Source organism: Etheostoma spectabile, chromosome 11 (assembly GCF_008692095.1).
Source record: "Etheostoma spectabile isolate EspeVRDwgs_2016 chromosome 11, UIUC_Espe_1.0, whole genome shotgun sequence".
NCBI classification, from domain to species: Eukaryota; Metazoa; Chordata; class Actinopteri; order Perciformes; family Percidae; genus Etheostoma; species Etheostoma spectabile.
The window spans coordinates 23,537,218-23,547,890 of record NC_045743.1 but is presented as its reverse complement, the minus strand read 5'-3'; the positions used below and the strand labels follow the sequence as shown (position 1 = coordinate 23,547,890).

At 43.2% G+C, this 10,673-nt stretch overlaps 1 non-coding gene across 1 annotated transcript; it reads left to right on the top strand.

Moving 5' to 3' along the window:
• Window positions 1-10,406: 10,406 nt before the first annotated feature.
• On the top strand, window positions 10,407-10,479 carry trnav-cac (transfer RNA valine (anticodon CAC)). The gene has a single exon. It is a non-coding gene; the product is annotated as a tRNA-Val (tRNA).
• Window positions 10,480-10,673: the final 194 nt, after the last annotated feature.

Sequence of the window (10,673 nt, the reverse complement as noted above, 5' to 3'; positions counted from 1 at the left end):
CTGACTTCCTCACTTCTTGAAGTGATTTTTGCTCTGATCAGCCTTCCGCGTCAGTTCCGAAACAACTTTTCTTCTCTCATCTCAATCCGGATATTTTTGAGTAAAGGCTGCGTTTTTTATTCTGGAAATGTCTTGCGACATTTGACTTTTTGTTGTTAGCTAGTTTCTCATTACATATTAAGCCCCTGGTAAACCAGTCTCGTCAGCAGTAAAAGCAAATGAATCTGCCCACGTAGCATTGAACGTCCTGTTTTCATCAGATACTTTTCTTCTCCTTTGAATTCTCCATTGTTGCCCTACCTGGGATTAAAAATTTCCAAAAAACGCTCACTGGCGGGTGTCGCACATTGGAAGTTGTGACGTGTATTAAGACCGACAAATTATTTTTAAATAATGAATATTAAAGTATTAAAATATTTTAGATGTTACAAGATCGCCATAATCTCATAGAATTACATTTTGAAAATGAACAAACTAAAAAAAATACATTTTAATTAATACTCATTATATTTTCAAAAGCTGAGCCGCATCAGAGGGATCAAGCTGCGGCTTGCCAACCCTTGCCATAGAAGATTACATTGTTTGAGACTGTTGTTTTGAGACATGGACTGTTCATAAAGACTCCTGGAAAATTTGTCATGTCACATAGTCAGCAGCACTGATAAAGTGCCATACTCAAACTGTAATCACAATCTGCTAATTAAAACTAATTCAAATTACACCTGACCTTCTGCTATTAAGAATACATTTTTTGATTCATAATAAATGAGCGACGGATAGGCTGAAAGAAGATGTCCGATTGTCAGAACCGGTGGAGTCCAAGCCATGTCATTGGCACTGTGAAATCAGCTTTTTTCTCAATAAAGCTGAATTACTAAAAATAGGCTAATTGCCAGCTTTTTTGCTGATGGGTGAAACTTTAAACAGGTGGCTACAGGTATTAACAAGTTGAATTTAAGACTTTTTAAGACTATTAATACCAATTCTAAATGAAATTTAAGACCAAATTTACGATGGAAATACAAAGTGGAAATATACAGTAATTTTTCCCAGTAAACACAAAATTAACAGTATGGTAAAATAACAATCGGTTTGAGTTTAAGAACATTGACTTATGTGTGTAATCTGAAAGCATAACACAAACATGTGATTGCTGTCCTAAATTATATTATTACAATATTTTCAGAACATTTGGGTCCCTTGAACAAATGGTTATAACTCAAGTGAATATTTAAAAAAAAAACACACTGTTCCTTTTGAAACAAAAAAATTATTAAATGCCAATTTCCAGCTGCTTTTAAAATGCAAAGACTCTTATATGATTTGGGCTAACAGACACAGAGAGAGAGAGAGATAGAGAGAGAGAGAAGAGAGAAGAGAGAGAGAGAGAAAGAGAGAGAGAAAGAAGAGAGGAGAGAGAGAGAGAAGAGAGAGAGAGAAGAGAGAGAGAGAGAGAGAGAGATAGAGAGCTCAGATGGATGGGTTGCAGTTTGTGGAGGACTCACAATGGAGAGAAAGTAGACAACAGTGTGTATGAGTGTTTTTGCGGTGTGGGAATGTGTGTGTGTGTGTGTGTGTATCTCTAGTGTGTGTTTTTCAGATCTCCATGTGACCAATTTTTTTTCAAGTTCTGGTGTCTACTCCTGAGCTTTTGTGAATATACTTGGAAACAATTCATATTATAATAAACAAAACAGTGGCTTTGCACTTGAGAAAGCCTTCCCAAAGAGTGTCCTTACCAATTTATACGATACGATACACGCACATGCAAGTCCAGTTGTTTGCTTTTGGTTGTCTGGTTCAAGACACTGAACCCCGAGTTGCCCCCGGTGCTGCGCATCGGTGTGTGAATGTGTGTGAGTGTATATCTGATGAGCAGATGGCACCTTGTACGGCAGCCTAGGCCACAGTGTATGAATGTGTGTGTATGGTGAATGTTTCCTGTATGATGTAAAAGCGGTTGAGCAGTCGTTAAGACTAGAAAAGCGCTATATAAATACAGCACATTTACATTCAGTCCCGTCATTTGACCTGTATGAATTGTGTCTTGTCAGGGTCCTCAGCCCGGAGTGTTGGCGTAGAGCCAAAAATTGCTCGTAGGTCAGCTGGCATTGTTGGCTGTAAATTTCCCATCATAACATCTAGCGTTGACATCGTTGCTAGCGGTGGAGCAGAAACTAGCGATGGCGGGTTGCTGGCGTACCTTTACGTAGTCTGTTTTTTGCTTTGTACGTGTGATTCCACCGCTCTGATCCCCATTGGCCCAAGTTTGAAAATCTTCCGACACATAACGCAGTTCGCTTCATAAGCATTTTCAGGCACCGACCTTAACCAAGAATACTCGTTGTTTTCAAGCCATTTGTCACTGAACTTGCATTCCCCCATGTTTCTAGACGGCTATCAAATTACTGTATCACCTGCATGCTGCTAAATTACGAATCCCGCGAAATAACAATCTCACTGACTACGGCCACGTCACCACCCGCCCACAAAGCAGCTTGATTGGTTGGAGTGGTTAGGTTAGGATAGCCGATTGGTCAGGGGATAGGACCTTTACAAATGGGGTTATGTTACCGCGACAACCACGCGCAAAGCCTACCGGAAAAAAATATTCGACAACAGATTGCCTGCATTTTTGCCGTGACATGACACAAACATATTTAAGACCTACCCAATCTGAATTTAAGACAATTTAATGCTTTTTAAGGCCTTAATTTTTTAGGAAACGTGATTAAGACTTTTTAAGGACCCGCGGCCACCCTGTTTAAAGCTTACAAATCTTGTTTGTTAACACCAAAACCAAGGTTCAAACCATATTTGATTTTACTTGGGGGGGGAGGGGGGGGGGCTATTTCTTGGCAAAATTTTAGATGCAGTTGTTCAGAAAATACAAGATACTTTAGATGTCAATGCTTAAACTAAAAGATTCCAGTAAGCCCAGCCCTGCTTTCCAGTGAATAAACTAAGTCTTATCTGTGAAATATTTGTAGAGGCACAATGGAGGCATGATATGTTCATGATCTATGTTTTTTCAATGCAGTTTCCATGCAGGCTGCTGGAAATGCACACTATCCCACCACACTTGACACTTTCACCTGGCCCACATACCGCGTGGAATGATGGCCCCTAGGCGGTCCACTCCTGCTTGCCAGAAGTGAGCCGCAAGCAAGCCCTAACCATGAACAAACCAAATAAACCAGAACTGGCCCAAATCTGGGCCACAGTCCATTCTTTTCTGGCCCAGGTGTGGCCCACATTACATTTTCTCATCCAACCCGCACACCGCGTGGAATGATGGCGATTGGGCGGTCCACTTCTATTTGCCAGATCTGGGCCACAAGTGAGCCGTAACCATGCCGTATGTCAACCAAGACCAAACCAAATAAACAAGAACTGTGCCAAATTTGGGCCACAGTCAATTTTCTTCTGACCCAGATGTGGCCCATATTCCATATTCTCATCTGGCCCACATACCGCATGGAATGATGGCAACTGGGCGGTCCATTCCTGCTTGCCAGATCTGGGCCACAAGTTGAGCCATAACCATGCCACATGCCAACCAAGAACAAACCAAATAAACAAGAACTGGACCAAATCTGAGCCACAATCCATTTATATTCTATATAAATAGACATAATAACTGACTTACGTTTTTTTTGGACAGTCCGTCTTCGTTCTTCTCTTTCTCTTCTCCCTCCGTCTTGGTTGCTCGCAAGATGAAGCCACTTTTTAAGTAGGTTTCTGCCTCTTGATCTGTGGCTGTTGCTGTGAGCCTATTGTTTCCTAAATACAGAGAACATTTAAAGCCATGGAGGATATCAACTTTGAAAATCTTAGGACACAATTAAGCTTTGGACAATTGTTGCTGTGCTGTGTCCTAGTCATGGTCCATTGACCCCAAGGTAGACAGTATGGCCGTACAGACATTTCATATCATGATGACCAAATTTATCACGGTATTGTAAAAATGTGCTGAAAAAGATTCAGATGTACTGATACACACAATAAAACCCTTTTAACAAGGTCTATAGGGCTTGGGTGATTGGTTGAAGTAATCGGCGTAACACTTACCAGTAATTACATCTTTCAGTTGCAAACTGTGGAAAGCTGTTTTGCCATTGATGCCACCCCAGTTGAGCTGTTTGGCTAGGGGGTTGGTAAAGCAACGCGTTCATAACTGCCAAAACATGGTCCTTAACATCAATTCCTCCATGACAACTCAATGCAGTATCCTGAAAAGTATAAGAGGGTACATGCCATATATCAACAATAGTCAATGTAACACAATTATAACAAATGTACATGATTTTACTTTTCTATAAGCTGGATTTAGTGTGTCGTAGTGAAAAAATTGCATCACTGCTGCCCAACATACAACTTCAGTGAAAGTAAATATAACAATAGTTAGTTAGTTAGAGTCACAGATTACGAGCACCACAAAGTAAATCCACTGCTCAAGGATTTCAACTCACAGATCAGATGCTTCAAATTTCTGACAATGAACTGAGGCTTTGATTTCCACACAGAAAAGAGCAATCAGCACAGGTTTCTACGCTACCCTTGGAGCATCCCCAAATTGTTGAGGGTTAGGTTGGACCCAGACACGGAAACAAACACAGGCGCTGATGAAAAGGTAAAGAAAAGGTTTAACCAACAAACTCAGATGAGTACAGGTGATGGTGGAGGTGTAGATGGGAGTTGCAACGGATGCGGGTCTGGGGAGGCTGATAGGCTCACGGCGGAACACGAGAACTGTGACAAGACATAGAAAACACAGTAGTAAGCTAGAAAGTTAGAGAGCACGAGTACTAATGTGACTGGCCTAGTACCACTTAGGGGTTTGTAACAACTGGCGCCGAGGGGGTCAGCCCGGTGGGATATACGGTGGAGATGGAATGATGAAGAGGATGCAGCTGTGAGGAAGGCGGATGGAATGTGTGGCACGCCTCTGGACCCGGTTCCTCTGGGGGGGACCTCTTGTGGGAGACAGCGAACAGACAGACACACAGGGAAAGAGGAGAACGGACACAAAAGGCAGCGACCCACAAACAAAAATGGGCCAGAACTGTACAGCTGACTTTAAAATTGGAAGACCACAATGTTCAATTGTATTTGCAAATTGTGTGACTCTGGATAAATTATGTAAGCTTCTGAAATGTTCGGCTGAATATGTTCTGTATACCAAAATAATGGAATGATCCACCTGCCAAGTAAGCAACACTATGGCAAGTCTGTGTGTGTTCTAGCATCTTTTGGCAAAGAGCGGTGATGGACTTTCAGTATAGACAAAAGGGCAGATAAAGCAATCAATGAAATGCCAAAATGTGTTGCCCAGTCTCTCAAAAAACCTGCCAAATCATCTTTAGGAACCTCCCCCCTTCCATCAAAATGGACATCTTCATCACTACTTAATTCACTTTCTCCACTGCTCTCTGATCCACAGTTTGGTGGCAAATCAGAGCTTGAAGCGACTGCTCCACTATAGTTCTATTCAGAATTTTCCTCAACACTATTATCATGGTCATTGAAAGATTCAAACAGCTGGTTTACTCTTTTAACAGCCCTTTTCCTTAAGTGGCTGCTAGCAATATTCCACTTTTCCCTCTCCATGACACAGCAATCCCACCAAGTTCTCTTTGATAATTAGCCAACCTGTAGGCTAACCTGTAGGTTGTCAACAGCTCTGCAAAGAAGAACATTTTACATTGATACATATTTCAAATAGCAGCAAGTATATCAGATGGAAGCAGCTTACCTTAATGGCACCTGCCACCCTGTATTTTACGGCCGCAAATTTCGTAACAGTATGTAAACGTATTATGATCCCAAACATCATAACACACAACAGAGTTTTAGTGAAGGACAATGTATTACTGATCATCTCATACAATCTTTGAATTGACAGGTGAAGCATGGCTGTGTTCATTATGTAGAAGTGCAAATAAAGGACTTAACGTTGACTGTTCGTAATGTTAAGTGCCTTATTTTTACAGTCAGTCTACATAACAGCGAGATGAGTTGAACCACCTTACAAAACAGTCTACGTGCGTGCAACATTTTGAAAGGTCCAGCTTAAAGTTACAACGTGAACTGACGACTGCCACCAGATTCTCAGTTTGTCAGTTTCGATAATAGACATGCTGCATTTACGGGACTGGGACGTTGAGTCATATATAAATTTCAAACACTAACGTTTATGTTGTCAACTCTGGAAAATCGATGCTGTCTTTCTAGACACAGTACGCTGTAAATTAAGATCAAGCGTTTTCTCCTGTTGTGAAAGATTTATCCCGAGGTTAAGTTACATCACAAATGCCTTTGCAGTTGCCATAAATGTAGTTATCCCACGGTCCGTCCCATGAAAGCAGCTCGTCTCTTAAGGTCTAGCTATCGCTAGCTAACACTGAACTCATCAAGACAAGGAGCGCTGCTCTTTAGCTAATAGCTAATCATGGCGACGTTGCCCGGAGGGAAAAAAACACAGAAATTGTTGTCGTGAAATAACGTTAATGTGCCTGTGCGGCCTTATGCCTGAACTTGTGACGTTAATTTAATGTTAATGTTAATGCACTGAATTTGCATTTTAAGTTACTGCATGAATGGTTAGTGTTCTGGTAACGTTAGCTAACATTAAGTTAAGTTAAAACCATTAGCTAGCTTACGTTAGCTAACTCAAGTTTCACTTAAGCATTAATTCTTGTTCTTACACTGCGAAGACAAAGCATCAATTTATTTAATTTTATTTCTAAACATTTTCCTTGAAATGCCAAAGTTGGCAGAGTTGGCCTTGAACTGCAAAATAAGTTCTTAAATAACGGTATACAATTTGCTGACTTGCCATTGACCAATATCATGCAAAGTAGGAATAACCAGAATAGCTGAATATATCAATTGTCAGCAGAAACATTACATTAAAAACTTACCGTGACTTTATGCACCGATCGTTTTTCCCCAAGCTCTGACCACGATCTTTGGGCGCCTTTTCTCGCAAAACGTGTTGTGTTCAAAAGGCCTCGTTAATGGGAAAACTCCAGCTTGAATTTACACTTACTCACTCATCACACGACCTCAAGATCTCAAACTACTACATCTGGCATATTGAAAATATTGAATTTGAGCTGTCACTAAAAAGATAAAGCCTTTTCAAAGTAGGTTTTCCTAGGTCCCACTTATGCAGCCTAGTGAAAAGATGGGATGAATTCCCCCTGTGCTGATGCTAGTCAAAGAGTAGTTGAAAATGACAATTTTCAGCCAAAACGTTTTTCACGTTTTTTTGACGTTTTCATTTATTATTTTTTTGATGTCACCCCCAGTTTGGCTCATTATATTTTCCCAAGATGAAATGTGCAAGTTTTGCACATATGGCAACTCAAAATTATCTTAGCCAAAAGACAAACATTCAGCACGTTTGAACCTAAATGCGCTCGCTCAGACACTTCATTTACACAATACAAAACATAACTGTAGTAATCTGCAGTTGGGCTGTACACCATACACATAAAAACAAGTATGCCAATTTAGAAGCACTAAATGGAACTTGTGCAACTTAGAGACCGATGGCTTCCCACTGATCTGGGGTCAAAGAGTCACCAGACTGATTCTTGATAACCTGTGACTGATTGTTGCTTCTTTGCTTGCATCAAAACATTATTATTGTTGTCAACAGGTTTGCTATTATGGGACACATGTAATAGCAAACCATATTGTTCCTTAATGTTCCTTGTAATAGTAACAGTGGGCTGAGAGAGGCGCACATGCCCATGCTGCATTTTGGAAGAACAAAATTACTTGAGTCCTTCTCCATCTAATCACTGTTAATTTGAGCAAAATCTTTCTTCAACTGGTGGTGGTGATGGTGCAGTGGATAAGTCGTCGGTGTGAGAGACCTGCATGGGTTTAATTCCCACTGTGGCACATCCACCATGTGTCCCTGACAAGGGCGTCACTTTATGTTGAAAATTGGGGACATAGGGGCTTAGATTAGGGGTGTGATGATACATTGGGTCATGACACATGATGCACAAGAACAAGATAAGAAGATTTTGAGCATTAGATAAAATATGTGATGCTGAATTATATGTGCGGGGGGGGGTCCTCCTCCAAATGTTTTTGAGCATAAAACTTGTAATTTCTTGCATTCTGGACACTCGAGACTCAAATTTACGGTGGAAATGTTTTTTTGATATGAGGGAAAACTAGGTTGTTTTCTTAAACTTTTTTTAAAGCATTTTCATTTGTTAGTTAACCCTTGTGTTCCTTCGGGTCACGGGACCGTGCAGTTTGACCCATAGTGTGGCTTTGGATCCCGGGACCGTGGCATGTCTTTGGGCCAGGGGACCCTTGACGTGGTCCTTTGGGTCCCGGGACCCAAGCATTGTCGTTCACTCACAGGGACCCTTGATTGTTCCTACAGGTCCCGGACGAAGATTGTCCTTGTCCCGGGCCATGGTATGTCCTCGGGTCCCGGGACCATGGCATTGTCCCTTCGGGTTCTGGGACCCATGGCATTGTCGTTCGCGTCACAGAACCTTGACGTTGCCTCTGGGTCCGGGGACCCGTGGCATTGTCCTTCGGGTCACCAGGACCCTGACTTGTCCTACGGTCGTCGGGACCCGTGCAGTTTACCCATCGTGTTGTCCTTCGGGTCCGGGGACCCGTGGCATTGTCGGTTGGGTCCCTGGGACCCTTGACGTTATCCTTTGGGTCCCAGGGACCCGTGGCATTGTCATTCGGTTCCCTGGGACCCTTGACGTTGTCCTTTGGGTCCCAGGGACCCGTGGCATTGTCCTTCGGTTCCCTGGGACCCTTGACGTTGTTGTTGGGTCCCAGGGACCCGTGGCATTGTCCTTCGGTTCCCTGGGACCCTTGACGTTGTCCTTTGGTCCCAGGGACCCGTGGCATATTCCTTTGGGTCCAGAGGACCCTCGACATTGTCCTTTGGGTCCCAGGGACCCGTGGCATTGTCCTTTGGGTCCAGAGGACCCTCGACGTTGTCCTTCGGGTCCCAGGGACCCGTGGCATCATCTTTTGGGTCCATAGGACCCTTGACGTTGTCCTTCGGGTCCCAGGGACCCGTGGCATTGTCCTTTGGGTCCATAAGACCCTCGACGTTGTCCTTCGGGTCCATAGGACCCTTGACGTTATCCTTCGGGTCCCTAGGACCCGTGGCATTGGCCTTGCGGGTCCCATGGACCCGTGGCATTGTCTTTCGGGTCCATAAGACCCTAGACGTTGTCCTTCGGGTCCCCGGGACCCGTGGCATTGGCCTTGCGGGTCCCATGGACCCGTGGCATTGTCCTTCGCGTCCCAGAGACCCGTGGCATTGTCCTTCGCGTCCCAGAGACCCGTGGCATTGTCCTTGTGGGTCACATAAGCTAACCATGTCCCTGTGACACAAAGGACAATGCAAGGGTTAACAAATGCATATCTTTTGCTATGGTTAGATCTCGTATCCAAACTACTCTGGCAGATGTAGTAGTGTTGATGTAGCCTTGGGAAATAATTAGCAGCTGGTAGATAAATCTCCCCATCGGGAAATGAAACCCCAGTATTCCGTGTGACAGGCGGAGGCGGTCATCCAAAGTTTCATTAGGATTGTGGTCTTTGCGTTGGAACAAGTTGCACTATTTAAAAACATGCCTTTGAGATACAAGAACTTCTTCGCTTGGGACAGCAACTGACTCCCAACCCAATGGGAGCAATCCTGCGCTTTCAGATTTGGAGGGGGTGACTTTCATCCCAGTTGCTTGACATTGGACATCAGTCTGCCCCAGTGGGCGCTGTAGATCACTGCTTGATGAAGCCAACAGAACCACATAACCTTCAAAGAACAGGAAAGGAATTATAAGGTGCCCAGACTTGACACTCTCCCTGCTGGGCCTTGCGATGTGCTGTTCATGTCCAGGAGATGTGCTCTTTCCATCACTTGACAAGATTCCCATTCAGGATCAGGAGTTCTCCTCCCATGCTGAACACAGCCTGAGCCAAGGCCCAATTTCCCCTCTAGAGTAGTCCAACGCGTTTGCCGGGACTTCCTCGAGGCCTTGTAACATTGGTTAGCGGCTGGTAGAAAATTCTCCCCGTCGGGGAATCAAACCCCGATCTTCCGCGTGACAGGCGGAGATACTGTCCATTATACTAACGAGGAATGCCTAAGCTTAATATTTGGCACATCAAGAAATAGGTGGCGCTATTCCAGCATTCAGGCCACAGTCAATACATGTGGATATATTTAAGTTTACTACATATTCGCTGGCATTCAAATCCATGACAAAGCATCTGTGACTGAATCCAGTTTAAAATCGCTATGTGTCAAAAATTAACATGTCTAACAGCATTGTAAACATTTGCAGTAAAATATAAATGGTATATTTCCGCATGAACATGCAGAAAGACCACTTTCATCAGTTTCCGTAGTGTAGTGGTTATCACGTTCGCCTCACACGCGAAAGGTCCCCTGTTCGAAACAGGGCGGAAACACATTTCTTTGTTTGTATTGACTTCGTACGGTTAAACTCTCAAACCGTCACTGAAAAATCTCCCTGTTGTTAAATCGTGCCAGGCCTACCGAAGTTTCCACAGTGCAGTAGTAATCACATTCAGGAACTCAGCAATACGCCGTTTAAAAATGATGCAGAAAAAATAGTCAATGCACTTGTTACTTCTAAGCTGGA